The sequence below is a fragment of the Bidens hawaiensis genome, unplaced genomic scaffold (genome assembly GCF_021521415.1).
Source record: "Bidens hawaiensis isolate Kalapana, Puna unplaced genomic scaffold, B.hawaiensis_p1.1 tig00027738_1, whole genome shotgun sequence".
Lineage (NCBI taxonomy): Eukaryota > Viridiplantae > Streptophyta > Magnoliopsida > Asterales > Asteraceae > Bidens > Bidens hawaiensis.
In genome coordinates this window covers 1-16,889 of record NW_027505103.1, presented here as the reverse complement: position 1 = coordinate 16,889, position 16,889 = coordinate 1, and the positions used below count along the sequence as shown (strand labels likewise).

At 37.3% G+C, this 16,889-nt stretch overlaps 1 pseudogene; it reads left to right on the top strand.

The window, feature by feature from the left end:
* The first annotated feature begins 4,837 nt into the window (after nt 1-4,837).
* LOC143610729 (histidine kinase CKI1-like) lies at nt 4,838-8,899 on the top strand (annotated as a pseudogene).
* Nucleotides 8,900-16,889: the final 7,990 nt, after the last annotated feature.

The following is a 16,889-nucleotide window of genomic DNA, read 5'->3' as shown; positions in this document are numbered from 1 at the left end:
TTGGCTCATTATCACCATAACTTTCACTTATGTTGTCAAGAGAAATCTTGTAGCCATTATAGATGTATACCTGATTCTTGCTCGACTTCTTTCACAATGATTATTATGAACGAAATGGAGAAATGTACCAATGAAATTGAGTATAAATCAAATATAAAATGTGTGTAAAATTTATGTTGATGCTACATGATTGCTCTTGATGATAAAAGTGAAAATTATGATTATCATTGATTAAACTGTAAGTATGAATTTTCATTAGCTAATTGGTCATTTATTAATTATTATATCCAACTTTTTAAAATTTATTTAGCATATATATTCATGCCTAACTGAGTTTATGGAGGTGTTTGTGATTGCTTATTTTCACTAACTTATAGCCTTTTAACTTTTTGAAAAGGAATATGGTATATGGGATTGCTAACTTATTAAAAATGTATAAGGTGTTAGAATAAAGAGTCCCAGACACCCCTATAAGTATTAAGAAGGTAATTATTCGGATGAAAAAAATAAATAATAACACAAACATAAATAATAATACAAAGTCTAAGACGACTTCTTATTTGGTTTCCAAATCAATTACAAATACTCACGGGATTTCAAATCTTGTCCCCAATATACAATGTAGCATCGTTATATAACTATTACCAACATTAATCTTTGTGATGAGGCTCTAATACCACAAGTTACTCCTACTGCAACCCTTTGGCCCTTGTTTCCGGCTGTGATCGAAGCACCATATATACAACTCGATCAAGAATTCCAGCGCGGTTCGATCAACCATTCTTAATCAATATTAGAGGTAACCACTTTATTTTATCTATGACTCCTACTTGTCCTCTTTTCTGACTACAACATTCAATATCGATTATAATATAGATACAACCGAGCTAATTGACCCGATACTAATAAAATCCTAAATATTATATGTGATATATAAATTTGAGTGCGTAAAAAAAAACTTAAAAACATGAATTCGGGTAATTTTTAAAACTAATCAAATGTGCTAATGTCTTTCCCAATGACATAATTAATACGTACTATATGTTCCAATAAATAGGTTGTTTACAACTCTTGCTTGTAAAAGTTTTTCGAAAGACATTTGTCAAATTGTCGCAATGATAGTAGTGTCACTTCCGAAAAAACATAATACTTGTCATCCTCATCACCCGAGCTCCCCCTTACAATGGTGATAATGGTGCTAGGTACCAAAATTTTAGGATGTGCGCATGAATTAGGAATCCACCATAATAATTAAAAATAAAAATAAAACCTATGCAAAGCCTCCAAGGACTAGCTCGTCAAAGTGATGATTGACGAAACAAATAAATATTGAAACTAGTTTGATGCTACATGATTGTTCTTGATAATAAAAGTGAATGTTTTGATTGACATTGATTAAACTGTAAGTATGAATTATCATTAGCTAATAGCTCATATTATGAATTATATCCAACTTTTTAAAAAAAATTTAGCATATATATATTCAAACCTAACTGAGTGTATGGAAGTGTTTGGGATTGTTTATTTTTACTAACTTATAGCCTATTAACTTTTTGAAAAGGAATAAGGTGTTTGGGATTGCAAACTTATTAAAAATGTACAAGGTGGTAAAATAAAGAGTCCCAAACGCCCCTATAGTTATTAAGAAGGTAATTATTCGGATGAAAAAAACAAATAATAACACAAACATAAATAATAATACAAAGTCTAAGATGACTTCTTGTTTGGTTCCAAATTAATTACAAATACTCACGGGATTTCAAATCTTCTCTCCAATATACAATGTAGCCTCGCTATATAACTATTACCAACATTAATCTTTGTGATGAGGCTCTAATACCACAAGTTACTTCTACTGCAACCCTTTGGCCCTTGTTTCTGGCAGTGATCGAAGCATTAAATATATAACTCAGTCAAGAATTCCAGCGCGGTTCGATCAACCATTCTTAATCAATATTAGAGGTAACCACTTTCTTGTTTATATGACTCCTACTTGTCCTCTTTTCTGACTATGACATTCAATATCGATTATAATATAGATATAACTGAGGTAATGGACCCGATACTAATAAAATCCTAAATAACATATGAATGATATATAAATTTGAATGTATAAAAAATCTTAGAAACATGAATTCGGGTAATTTTTAAAACTAATCAAATGTGCTAATGTCTTTCCCCAATAACATAATTAATACGTACTATATGTTTCAATAAATAGGTTGTTTACAACTCTTGCTTGTAAAAGTTTTTCGAAAGACATTTGTCAAATTGTCGCAATGATAGTAGTGTCACTCTCAAAGAAACACAATACTTGTCATCCTCATCACCTGAGCTCCCCCTTACAATGGTGCTAATGGTGCTAGGTATCAAAATTTTAGGACGTGCGCATGAATTAGCAATCCACCATAATAAAAAAAATACTACGCAAAGCCTCCCAGGACTACCTCGTCAAAGTGATGATGGATGAAACAAATATATATTGAAAACGCTTTCATGAAATTCAAATAAAATATCAACAAATTAGTTTGATAAAATATATATATAATTAAAATAATAAATTTGTGCTTTCTATTTATTTAATTTAATGAAGTTATTGATGCAGCGGTAAACACGAAATTGAAGATCGAATCACGTTGATTCAACGATTACCCGTGATGAACTTCAAAACCCTAAAAATCCCACCCAAATTAAGGTCAGAGAAATTGAAGAGAAAAAACAATTATTATAAAATTCAAGTGCATCTCTTCAGATTACATCAACATAATATAAATAAAGTTTCAAATACGAAATGGGCCTAAAATGGTCTATGGGCCAAACACACACCCAAAAACAAAAACATAAAAACTGACAAAAAACATAAAATGGCCCATAACTTTATTTAGGAGTCGTTTTTGGGCTTCGGACAGGGGCCAAACCGTCGTATGCGTTTGCCACAATGTGCTCCTCGTCTCAAGCTTCGATTTGACTGGTAATAGGCCTGAAACGGAGCTTCGTGTGCCAAGTTATGCCCGTTTTCATGGACCACATTTGGAGACACGATCATGAATCTACAAATATAATATGGCCTGATCATCAATACTTTGGCCTTCATCAATTATTGATTATAATCTAATTGTCTATACAACAATCTCTTCTCTAATAATAAAGATTTTACCCAGTTGCAATTGGAGGAATTACCATATTAATGTAAATAAAGAGATTTCCTAAATTTAAGATACATATATCAATTTCGTTTTCATCAATATAATATAAGTTATTTAAATCAAGTAAATCGACCATTAAACTATTTTAACCAAAAAGAAAAAAAATTCAACTTATGTAAATAACAATTAAAAAAAAACCCATCATCTTTCTCTCCATGTTATTTTCCTACAAGCCAACCCAAATATAGATACCGAATTAATCTCCAAAATTGCCAAAATAACAAATCGAAAATATGCAACCTAAATTATCCTGGTAATATATAATTTCCAAAAATGTGAACCTGCTTGTTGGTTAATATATACTAATGATTTCGAAGACACCCCAAACCAAATCCTCAATAGCCATTTCGTTCCAATTTCCTCCGCTTGAACTCCATCGAATCGAACAAAGGTCCAGGTACGTAATTAATATATCATTCAACTCGTTTTTACTTCCCGGTATAAAGGCCTGAGGTTTCAATTTCTAGGTGTTAACACAATACGTTAAAACGTGAGATAACAAAATTTGAAACGAAGCGTAAAACATTATCGTAGAAAAGAATGATGAAGTTGTAACGATTAAATAAACTAAGAATAAAGATTAATGACTTTTTCGTCTATGCTTATAGTACTTGTGTATTATCACACGCACCTCAGTTTTAAACAAAACTCATATCGAAACGTGGATAAAATTAACAGGTCGTAATCATATAAGAGTTTTATCATATAAATTAACACAGTATCAAGGGATAACGTTCCGGTCATTCTAAGCCAACATGCCGAATATCTTCGTATAATAAAACGCATATCCATGTGCGTTCTAATCCCATCCTGGCATATAGATCCACCTAGATTTATATGAAGTATAGATAAAACTAAACTAAACAAGTAGGTTAATTAGTATAAAATTTAGCATTTATTGCAATAAACTACATTAATTTAATAATTTCAAGTATGTTAGTATATATAAAACATGCACGATATTTGTTTAAACAATGCAAGTGAATTGTCATGACTTTTAAAAAAAATTACCTTTCTATATATCAATATATTTACCAAAAATATTAATTATAATTAATGGTCTTATTTAGGACAATTATATTAATCCCGATTACAAAGATCTTTTTCTGATGTTATTTATTTTCTCATATATCTCACAAATATTGAACTAATCTTGTGATTGTAGACTCGCTAGGATGATTACATCGCGACGATCATGTTTCGTTATTCTCCCGGTAAGGTCTCTAGGGTCTGCTTGGTTCGCATAATTTTCAAGTTGTTATTTTTAATGAGGTTATCATGATATTAAACACCCTTGATTACTTATACAAACTGATATTTGCAGTTACTTATTGGGGTGCTAGCTATTTGCTTACTGATCCCATTCTGGTTTGCGAATGTTAAAGACCAAAACGAAGTTGGTATAGTGATGAATAAAACTCATCATGAAATCGGGTCGATCATACAACAAGCCACAACTTCATTGCTTCTAATGAATTCATCGACAACGAATTTAGCCAAAATTTTGTCAAGGTCACTAGGTGAAACCGACGCCAAGTTGTCGCACATCCAAGCTAAGGTTTGTAAACTTTTCCCATTTACATAATTCCAGTTATTACATTGGCAAAGGCAAAGTTTTTAAAACGCCTATATGACAAAAATTCGCTAACATATATTTAATCTTGTATTCTTTTGACATAGGTGCTCCTATATTATTCGAGGCATTGTTAACTATACCCCGGGTGTCACAAATTTCATATATCCGAAGAGATGGCTTGTTCTTTGCATTATACTCGCAAGTGGACCAACAAATATTTGCTGTCTATTCAAATAGGACTTCATCTTCTAAGCACCCGAGTGCCCTACTAAGTCATCCATGGTACACTCAACGTGTCGATAATGATACTGGGAATTTATATGGACCAGCTACTGTGTTTCCTACTATGGTTAATGAAACATGGTTACAACAAGCATTGAACACAACAAATGGATTTGCTATGTTAGGAAATTCATGGACCGATAACAAAAACCCGCTTGTCTTGAACATGGCGCGTGCGGATAAATTTGGAGTTGTCTCACTAGGGTTTGAGCTTAAATCTTTGTTAAATGTGTTTTCGGGTATTAAACCGTTTGGTGCTGGTTTGTATTTGGCTACAAAAGATGGAATAGTTGTGAGTGACGGGATCCCAAACACGCGTGTTGTTTTTGAAGAGAACGCTATGATTTATTTCCAGATTCTGAAAACAAACGGGGACAGAATCACATTGCGACTTAATTATGAAACGCCGAGAACACATTTTTTCGACGTTGAGGGAACAAAATATGCCGTGTACTCTTCCTCACTTGATATCATTGGCATGCAAACGGTATGATCATTGTTTCTTAAAGAAACTTATATGTAATTTCATTTATATAGGGCTAGCTAATTGCATAAAAAGATAACAAAATTTGACCTAATTAAATTTGCATGCAAAAAACATTAAACCTCAATTTTAAAGGGCTAATAATATATATCATTTATAGAAAAACATTATACTTAAAAAAAATTCTCCAATATTATACTTACAAATAACTATTTAAAATAATAATTGATCAAATTGAGTTTAAAGCTTTTTACTCTTTATGTAGGTGTATGTGTTAGCATTACCATATGATGAAGTGCAAAGCAAGATGCATCGGCATCTCATTATGGCGTCGGTTCTTTCGACGCTAATGATTTTCGTGGTAGTTATTTCTATAGCGATTAATGAAATGCGTTTAAGAGCTGCTCTTATCAAACAAAAGGAAGCAACACAACAGTTAAGAGAGAAAGAGCAAGAACCGAAGTGTTGCATTTGAAAACGCAAGCCACGATATGCAAGCCTCAATAGCAGCAATTAGCGAATCGATAGAGTTATCGATTAGTGAGAATCATCAAGGAGCGGAGTTAGCTGCGGATTTAAAGATTATGGAGTCATCTGCCAAATTTCTTCAGAGTAAGTATTATCATCACCATTTTTAAAAGAATGACTTAATTTAGGTAAAAATAAAATATATGCATAGCCAACCCTACATGAACCCAAACACGACCAAACCTAAAAATTATGTAAGACACATGAATCTGAACATGCCCTGCAAATTCACGTGTTGACCCGACCACGACCTATTTGACACATTTTTTATATTGTTTACATATTAGTACTTTAAATTTACCATTTTGCAACAAAAAAAATCTTATATGTTTAGTTATAAATTTTTGGATGAGAAACCAACCAAAATTTAATTTATTACATAAAACACATTTTAAAAAATAAAATAAAAAAAACGAAATTGTTAAACAGGTTAACCCGTGAACCCAGCTTATTTAGCTAACACGACCTAGTTTCCAAAACCACGAATTTCATGTGTCGTTTTAATCAACGATGAAATTGTTACAGGTTTACTGAACTCCATTCTCGACACGAGTAAAATCGAAGCCGGGAAGATGGATCTAGAAGAAAAACCATTCGAATTGGTTAAAGTGCTGGAGAATGTAGTTGACTTGTTCTATCCAGTTGGTATAAAAAAAGGAGTTGATGTCATTTTGGACGTGCATGATGACTTGTTGACCAAATATTCACAAGTCAAAGGTGACGAACGCAGGCTTAAGCAAATATTATCAAACCTATTAAGCAATGCAATCAAGTTCACCTCTGAAGGTCATGTAACCATTCGTGTTCGAGCTCGTGCAGCCACGAACCGTAGCATCCAGAGCCTGATGATAACCGCTTCTGATCATGGTCGGTTTAAGAAATGGCGGTCGCGTTTATGTTTTGGAAATAATGATGAGTGTGGTGGTGATATTGAAGCGGGTATTGAAGTTGGTTGTGATCATGAGTGCATGGATTTTGTGTTTGAAGTTGATGATACCGGAACGGGCATTGCCAAAGAACAACGAGCTTCGATTTTCGAAAATTATGTTCAGGTTAAAGGAAGTGAACATGAATTTTAAGGCACTGGATTAGGGCTTGCCATTGTTCAATCTCTGGTAATATTTTAAACTTATATTATTTTAGTTTTTAGTGCTAAAAGGTAGGCCTGTATATGAACCGAACATTTAGTAAACTGTTTGGCGGGAAGTCTATTTATGTTCGTTCATTTAATAAACGATCGAACATCAACAAAAAATTTGTGTTCATTTAAATAAACAAGCGAACATGAACACATGTTTGATGTTAAATCTAGCTCAAACTGGCAACTGGCCAAAACCAAGCCGTTTTGGTCTGTTTGCCTAGACCTTGACTCTGTACAATATCAACATCGACACTTGTATATACAGGTACGATTAATGGGCGGTGAGATAAGCATCGTTGACAAAGAACCCGGAGAAAAGGGCACATGCTTCAAGTTCAATGTCGTTTTTAAGGTTTCTCGGTCCCATCCACATGCTATTAGCGAAGATGAGAATACCAACACGTCCTCCGGGACAAACACTCCCTTTTGTAGCCCCAAACGAATAGGTTCCAACTCCAACTCGACGACCGTCGCTCTCTTCATTAGCGGCGACGAAAGACGTAAAGTGTCACAAAAGTTCCTACGAGCCCATGGGCTTAAAGTATTTGCAACCAGAACCGTTCTTGGGCTATCCGAAACTCTTAAAAGTGTTTAGACAATCCCCGAATAAAGCATACTCTCCGAGCTCTAATTATTTAAGCTTAGGTTTGGGGTATTTGACAAAGCCCGGTAGAAGCCCAAGGCCCAATGGTAGCCCAAAGGAAGTTCCATTAAGTGCATTGGATGGGACGGATCGGGCCATTCCACCGGGCTTTATATTACTTGTGGTGGACACAACCCGGGCTGATTTTCAAGAGCTATGCAAAGTGGTGGATCGGTTTAGAAAAGACTCAAAAGATGCATCTTTTAGAGTTGTTTGGTTAGGGTACCGGTGCATGCAAGCCCATGGTTTGGATGAGAAGCAACTCCCACCTTCGGATGTCGTTTTACCTATGTCGCTTCACGGGTCTCGTTTATACTCATTGATCGACATGTTACCCGAGTTTGGAGATAGGATCTCTCGCACGTCATCGCCCGGGAACCAAAGTACGCCCGAAATACAAGTGGAGAGACAAGAAATTACTAGAATTTCACCAAACATGAGCCCATTGAGAGGCAAAAAAGTGTTGTTGGTAGAGGATAACTCTACTCAACAATCGATTGCTAAGAGGATCTTTTTGAAGAATGGTTTGGTGTTTGACACGTGTACCAATGGGCAAGAGGCGTTGACTTTTGTCTCCAATGGGCTTACTGATCAAAAAGATCTTGGAGCTTCACATATTCTGCCATATGACTATATCTTTATGGATTGCAAGGTAACTTTTTGCTTTTTTGTATGTTTTGCAACGCGCCATGTATTTAAGAAGTGTTTGTGGTCAACACATCTCTGTCCGACCCGCAAGCTATCTTGTATTTAGTTTACATTTTAAAACATATAGACATGTTATATGATGAAGTTTATGATTCTATAGATGCCTGTGATGGACAGTTGTGAAGCGACGAGGCGTATACGACTAATGGAGAAAGATTATGGTGTTCACATCCCCATCATCGGGTTAACAGCTCACGAAGAAGGTGAAGAATTAAACAAGTTCTTAAAGGGAATCGATATTCGTGTTTCCAAACCACTAAATGAGCAGAAGTTGTTAAAAGTGATTGAAGATCTTCATAGTAGAAATTAATCTGGAATTTGATATTAGTTAGCAGCTTATACAAAATTTTGACAATACACCAATTTTGACCTTGCTACATTAAAACATATTTGAGCTTTTATTACATACACACAATCAATTGGATTCAGTTGGGATTTTGCTTATTTATATAGATTTTGATTTTAAAATTTATTATAGGTTTACTCAAACTTTCGATTATATACAGTCTTATAAATTTTTAAAATTCAATGGACGTCTCCCCAATGTAGGTACGTGGCTGGATCAGCCAATGTATCAAGAAATATTTATTAGTTTATTACTGGACATATACTAGTGAATCATTCAAACTTTGTTTATAATAAATTGTAATGGTTTTGATCACTCCATTAAAAATAAAGCAAATAAAATTGATTGTGGCATAATGGTAGAGCACTCATTTTATTAGTGAGAGGTAAAGGGGTTCAAAACTCACTATCACCAATTTATATGGGAAATACGACGGATGACCCTTCTTTGCCAGGGTTCGAGTCCTGATATCACCCGTTTTTACCGGCTTCTCGTCGTTGTGTCATTTAGCGGGCGTAAGGGTCGGGTTTATTCGGGGAATCCCTCAATAGGTGGACCGCTAGGGGCTCCGTCCGTCCGGACTCGTGGCCAGCTTGGGCTACCTTTAGCCAATGAGAGCCACGTACGAAGTACCTAGCGTTACTTAGTTGGTCGTTCCATAAAAAATAAATAAAGCAAAATCAAAATTATATTCTCGGTTTATAGAAAAAGAAGCGTCATCCGATAACTTAGGCTATAGGGTGTGGATACCATTTTGCTTTCTACTTAAAAGTGTCACGTAAGCGCCACATCATACCTCACTCCACTCTACTATATTTTATAATATTATGGAAATGGTTACCAATTCACCACTTCCCTTCTTTTCAAATAAAGTAATAATATTTAATGACTAAAATTAAATTAATATGACCAAAATTTATTTAAATATAACAAATTAATAAAAATAAAATTACTCACTAAAATTAATCAAACATAAAATTGGACTTCAAGACATGAATTAGGGCTTTAAAAGAACATGCTTTTTAAAATAGTCCCAGATGGCCCCAAATTCTAAAAATTGACTAAAAAAATAAAACCCTAAAATAGCGTACACTCTTTCTTTTATCTTCTTTCTCTTCTTTGTTCTCTTTCAGTCTGCAACGGCATTCTTCTTCTTCCTTTTTTATTTTTTTCTCACTTAAAATAATGCGATGAAGAGGATATTCAAAAGTGAGATTTTTTTATTAATAAGGTGAATGTTGAGCGGTGATTTAAACGGTGATTTCTTCAAAAAAAACTCGTCGCTGAGCGGCACCATCAACGCCTGGGCGGTGTATACCGTCGGCACCGCCTGCCACCTCAGCGTTTCAGCGGCAAAACAATCTCTGCATCGTATAGTCTTATTATAATTAAGATTAATTGAATAGAAAGATTCACTTTGGATCATAGGATTAAGAAATTAAAAGACAATAAATAAACAGAACAATCAAAACATAGAATTTAGGATTGTTTATTGGTCCTTTGTTAATATAAATAATGGATTCCAATCTCACGTTCCTTAATATAAATCTATGCCTTAAATAGTATAATAGTATAAACATTGTTATCGTGATAATAACTTTCATTGTAAACTATTTTTTCAGTTTAACAAATCACTATAATTAAATAATTTATTTATGAATCTATTAAAAAGTATTGTTAAATAAAAATTCATGATCCCGTCACCCCTACCCTCCACCTCCGGTGCGCCGCCGCCGCCACCTGCCTCCTCCACCTCCAGTGCCCCACCGCCTGCCTCTCCACCTCCGGTGCGCCGTCGCCACCTGCATCCTCCACCTCCGGCGACCTCCAGCTGCCGCTCCCCTACAGTCGGCGCTCACCTCCAGCCACCGTTCACCACCTGCATTCGCCGACCTATTGTCCATATCTATCAACAAGTGGTCATCCAAATAATGATATGAAGTCCCCCAACGTAAGAAAACCCTAGCTCCGAAAATCTCGGGCGATCCACGGCAGCATGGATTCAGAAGAATGGGAACAACCACGTAATCGGAAAGGGAAACGGAATGATCATCAGGCTCAAGGTAATAACAAGGTTTTATCGAAGTTTTTTGTCTCAAATCTTCCCCCAAAGTGTTCTTCGCAAGACTTAAAAGATGTTATGGGTAGCTTTGGTCATTACGAAGGTTCCTATATAGCTAGGAAGCTGGATAAATGGGGCAAGAGGTTTGCTTTCGTATCGTTTTCCGAGGTGAAAGATGTCAAACGGTTGGGAGATGAGTTATCAGATGTATGGATCGGTTCGTATAAGTTGTTTATTGCGATTGCTCGGTTTGTGGATGGTTAGAATATAGATAGACCCGATTCTGGTAATAGGAGGAAGACGGCTTCTGTTCCTGTTAATAGCCATGCAAAACCTAGTGGTCAAGCAAACCCTAGTTCCGAAGGATCCGATAGGAATATGCATCAGTTGGTAATGGGCGTTCCTTTGTTGATTCTTTGTTAAATCGGAACAAAGTAGATGAGATTAAGGTGGATGATTCGGTGGAACGGTTTTCTCATTGGAAGGGATGTGCTCTTACGGGGAGGGTGGTGAATCTTCACACGTTAACTTCTTTGAAAAAGTTGGTTCGGAAGCATGGTTGGAGATCATTAGATATTAAGTATCTGGGAGGGCTTTCAGTGGTGTTGGTATTCTACGTTAGTGGGGATAGGGATGCCTTCCTGAATGACAAAGACAAATGGTCAGACTGGTTTGAGTTTTTAGAACCTTGGTCTGATAGAACTAGTGTGGAGGAGGGTCGGATCGCCTGGCTCCAAGTTCATGGGGTTCCGGCTCAGTTGGTGTTAGACGAGGTATTCGATTTGATTGGAAGCAGATTTGGCAAGGTGGTTCAATCGGCTTCCTTATCAGCTGAAGAGAACAACTTATCGTATACTCTCATCGGTGTGTTGAGTAAAGAGTGCAAACGGATTGTGGATCGGGTGGACATTAATTGGAGGGGAAAAATTTTTAAAGTGTGGGTGGATGAAGATGTTGGGGAATGGATACCGGAATGTGTAGTAGAGTTTGAAGAGAATGATGGTTCCGTTTTACCGGAGGAGGATAAGTGTGATGATAATATTGTGCAGGATGAGTTTCATAATGTGCATCGTGAAGAGGGCGAATGTTCTCAAGCTAATGAAGTTTCTGTCAGGGAACATGTTGTTAATGGGTTGGATGGTTGTGTGAACGATAATTCTAGCGTGATGGTCGGTGAGTTTTCGAACTCTTATGAACATTCTAATGAGGAGGCGGTCGAGAATGGTAATGTTGATAGTACAAATGTTTCTGCGTTGAAAGGCAAGGGACATAAGAAGTTCAGACGGAAGTCTTTATTTTCTAATCGGAGTGGGGGTAGTGGTTCTAGGGAGCGTCCTAAGAAGAGACCAAGGGAGGATATAGATATGTTTGATCTTGATAGGTTTATCGGTATTATGCACGTGCCTTCGGATGTTACTAGGGGTATCGAGACAGGTGTTGAAGGAGTGTTCTTAACACCGGATCTTAACAAAGGGCAGTCTACTAATACGGAGGTGGTTCGAGACATCGAGAGAGATACTGCGGAGCCCTCGATGATTGGTAGAGGTATTGATCCGGTGCAACACCAAGGTCCGATTGAGATGGAGTTGGAGAAGACCATTGAGTTGAGTAAGGCGTTAGGTGTTAAGAATTTGCAAGATTTTGTTTCTAATGTTAAAGAGGTTCTTGTTTCCGAAGGCTATCAAGAAGGTGTTCAATGAATGTTTTTTCTCTGAACATTCGTGGGTTAGGGAGTTCTAGCAAAGCCGATTGGATTCGAGGTCTTCGAGTCCATCATGAGGTTAGTTTTATTGTTTTACAAGAGTCGCAATTTGTTTCCTTGGATTCTGTGGATGTGGGACGGTTTTGGGGTTATGGTGAGTATTCATTTGATTGGGTTCCTTCGTCTGGAAGGTCGGGTGGGTTATTATCGATCTGGGATTCCCAAGTCTTTCGTATGGAAAGGGTGGTCAAGAATAATAATTGGCTTCTAGTTTCGGGCACTGTGAAAGGAAAGAGTAGCTTGTTTCATATTCTCAATGTTTATTTTCCTCAAAATCTAGTTACTAAACGAGCACTTTGGAGGGAAATTCGTGATTTGATCGGGGAGGGTAATGGGAGGTGGATTGTGGCAGGAGATTTTAACTCGGTTCGGTGTGCCGAGGATAGGCGGAATTCTTTGTTTAATGTGGGTGAGGCCAATGAGTTTAACGATTTCATTGATGATTCGAACCTTCACGAGTACTCCTTGAAAGGGAGGCGTTTTACTTTTGTTGCAGGAAATAAATTAAGCCGTATTGACAGAATCTTCGTTAATTGGGATTTCTTTATGGAATGGCCGTGTGCGGAGTATATTGCTCTCGAAAGGAATAAGCCGGATCATAGTCCGTTGGTTTTGAAAATTGGTTCTTCCAAGAACTATGGTCCCAAACCGTTTAGGTTTTTCAATTCATGGCTTGGTAGAGAGGATTTTGGGACGTTGGTTAAGAAGACGCTTGTTGATGGCTCGTTTCATGGTTCTCCGGACGCGAGATTGTTGTATAAATTTAAAGCTTTGCGTGATGCTATCTCTAGATGGGCGATCGATTGTAAAGCCAAAGAAAAGGAGGAAAGGGTTTTATTGGTGCAAGAGTTGCGTGATTTGGACCAAACCATGGAGGTTCGGGATTTGTTGGAAGAAGAGACTTGGTCTTTAAGCGAAATTAAAAGACGGCTAGGCGAGTTGGATAATCATTATTACCGGGATTTGAAGCAAAAGGCTCGGTGTAATTGGGCGATTCATGGAGACGAAAATTCTCGATTTTTTCACGGTTTTATTAATAAACGTAAAGCTTCAAATTATTTTTCGGGTTTGGAAGTGAATGGGGCGTGGCAAACAAACCCGGTTCTCATTAAAAAGGAAGTTTTGCGTTTCTTTGCTGGTAAGTTTAAAGAATCTATTACACATCGGCCTCGGTTGATTGGATATGGGTTTTCGGTCTTGTCTTCGGTGGAGGCGGATTTTTTGATCAGTGATTTTTCCGTGCATGAGATCAAGAAGGCGTGTTTTGAATGCGGTAGTGACAAAGCTCCTGGGCCGGATGGTTTTAATTTTAGGTTTATTCGGTTTTTTTGGGAGTTGTTCGAGAAGGATTTTGCGGATATTCTTGATCATTTTCATAGTGTTAAAAGTTTTTGCTCGGGGGTTGGATCGTCTTTTATCACCTTAATTCCTAAGGTAAACAATCCGTCATCTTTGGGGGATTTTAGACCGATAAGTCTCATTGGTTGTATTTTAAAGACTGTGTCGAAGGTGTTAGTGAATCGACTCAAAACGGTTATGAATAAGATTGTCTCAGAGCATCAGTCGGCTTTCTTATCCGGGAGATATATTCTTGATGGCCCTTTGGTGGCTAATGAGGTTATTGCTTGGGCTAAGAAGAGGGAGAGAAGAATTTTTATGTTCAAGATTGACTTCGATAAAGCCTATGATAATGTGAATTGGGAGTTCTTGTTATCGGTTCTTTCTCAGGTGGGTTTTCCTTCGGTCTGGTGTGATTGGATTAGTGGTATTTTGTTGGCAACCAGATCATCTGTTCTTGTTAATGGATCTCCTACATTCGAATTTGGGTGTCATAAAGGCATTCGTCAAGGTGACCCGCTATCGCCTTTTCTTTTTATTATTCTGATGGAGGCTTTTTCAGGTATGTTGAAACAAGCCTGTGATATAGGTGCGTTTCATGGTATTACTCTTCCTAATGAAGGTCCTACTTTATCCCATCTTTTTTATGCGGATGATGCTATGATTATGGGAGAGTGGTCTTCTTTTAATTTTGATAACTTGAAACGTATTCTTCGCATATTTTACTTGTGTTCGGGGCTAAAGATTAATCTCCATAAATCAGTGTTATTTGGAGTAGGTGTAGAAGATGGTGAGATCGATATCCAAGCTGGTTTCATGGGTTGTAAGCCGGGTAGAATCCCGTTTTCTTATCTAGGGATTATGGTGGGTGCTAACATGAATAGGGTGGTTAATTGGGAACCGGTTGTGTCCAAGTTCAAGAAGAGGCTTTCTAAATGGAAAGTTAATTCGTTATCTATTGCCGGTCGGGTAACCCTTATTAAATCGGTGCTGGATAGTCTTCCCACTTATTATTTTTCGCTTTTTAAGGCACCCAAGAAGGTTATCAATGATTTAGAAGCTTTGATGAGAAGGTTCTTATGGGGTGGTTCGGATGAAGTGCGGAAGATGTCATGGGTGGCTTGGGAGGTAGTCACCAAACCTATAAAAGAAGGGGGTTTAGGTATCGCTCGTTTAGAGGTTAATAATCAAGCGCTGATTACTAAATGGCTTGGGAGATTTCTAAACGATCATCACGCGATGTGGAGAAGAGTAGTGTTGTCTATTCACGGGTCCTCGCGCGGTTGGGGGCTTGCTCCGGTTAACAATGGGGTTCCCGGGGTTTGGAAGAATTGTGTTATGTTTTGGAACAAATTTAAGGTTGATGGTGTGGGTTTTAATAGAGTGATCCGGGCCACAGTTGGGAATGGTCGCCAAGTTCGGTTTTGGATGGATTTGTGGTTGGGTTCGGCGCCGATTATGGACAAGTATCCGTCCTTATATGCGGTAGAAAAACATAAAAATGTCTTGTTAGCAGATCGGTTGGTGGTCACTGGATCCTCTTGTCGCATTGTGTGGGATTGGCTTAGAGCTCCTTGCTCCCAACAGGAGGTGATCGAGAAGCAAGAGTTGGAAGATCTCCTTCAAGGGTTGGTGATGGCTGACCGTGAAGATTCATGGTCTTGGGCGGTTGGTAGCTGCAAAGAGTTCGAGGTTTCGACGATTAAAAGATGGATGGTGCGGTCCGTTGTGGATACTGGGAGTTTCGGTTTTCAATGGAGCGATTGGGTCCCGAAAAAATGTAATATTTTTATGTGGAGGGCCGTTCTGGATTGTCTTCCAACCAAGGAGGCTTTAGCTATACGTCATTTGCATTGTGATGATCATAGTTGCGCTTTATGTGAGAGTAATGACGAATCGCTCGAGCACTTGTTAACCGGGTGTTTCATTTCTATGGCCGTTTGGAATGCGATTGGTTCATGGTGCAACATCCCTAGATCTTTTGTTTTCCATGTCAATGATTTGGTGGAACTGCATAAGGTTAGTGGTGCGACGGGGAACAAGAGATTGATTATTCATGGCATTGTCATCATTACTTGTTGGAGGATTTGGCGGGCTAGGAATGAAAAGATTTTTTCGGGCAAGAACACTAAGGTGGTAGAAATGGTTGCGGATATAAAATCTTTGGGTTTTCTTTGGTACAAAAATAGATCTAAGATAAGGGTAGTGGATTGGAAAAGATGGTGTTTATTTGATGTAACGTGATTGTTGTTTTTGGTTTTTGGCTTTCGGCGTCTTTCTCCGTCTTGGTGATAGTCGTTGGTTGTGTTTGTTTTTAATGAAAGTCAATTTTCAAAAAAAATAATAATAATTTATTTCGGTAAGAAGATAATAGTTCTCCTTTGATCTATGGTGCAACCTTCGTCGAAGATAGAGAGACAGTACGAGAATGAAGAGTATTCAGAGGTTTGAAATATCCATAGACATGGTGGCTGTGATATTTTACAAAAGTGGTGACTTGTTTTAACTAAACCTAATACCCAGATCTCTATAACTTATATACTGGACTTGGAAAAGACTTAGATGAATGTAAATGGGCCAGTTAAATTAACATGGGCTTTATTTTTATAATGTTACGAATCTCATAACTAGAATGGCTACATATTATTTTTTATATTTTAGTATTACATTAAACAGAGTTATCCGGTTCTTAAACCGGTTCAACCGGTCCGACCGGTTCAATCAGTGAACCGGTAATGTGACCGGTTCAGTTGCCGGTCCGGTTTTAAAAACATTGGTGATAAGCTTTGCACCACCCCCTCCCCCCTAAGGTA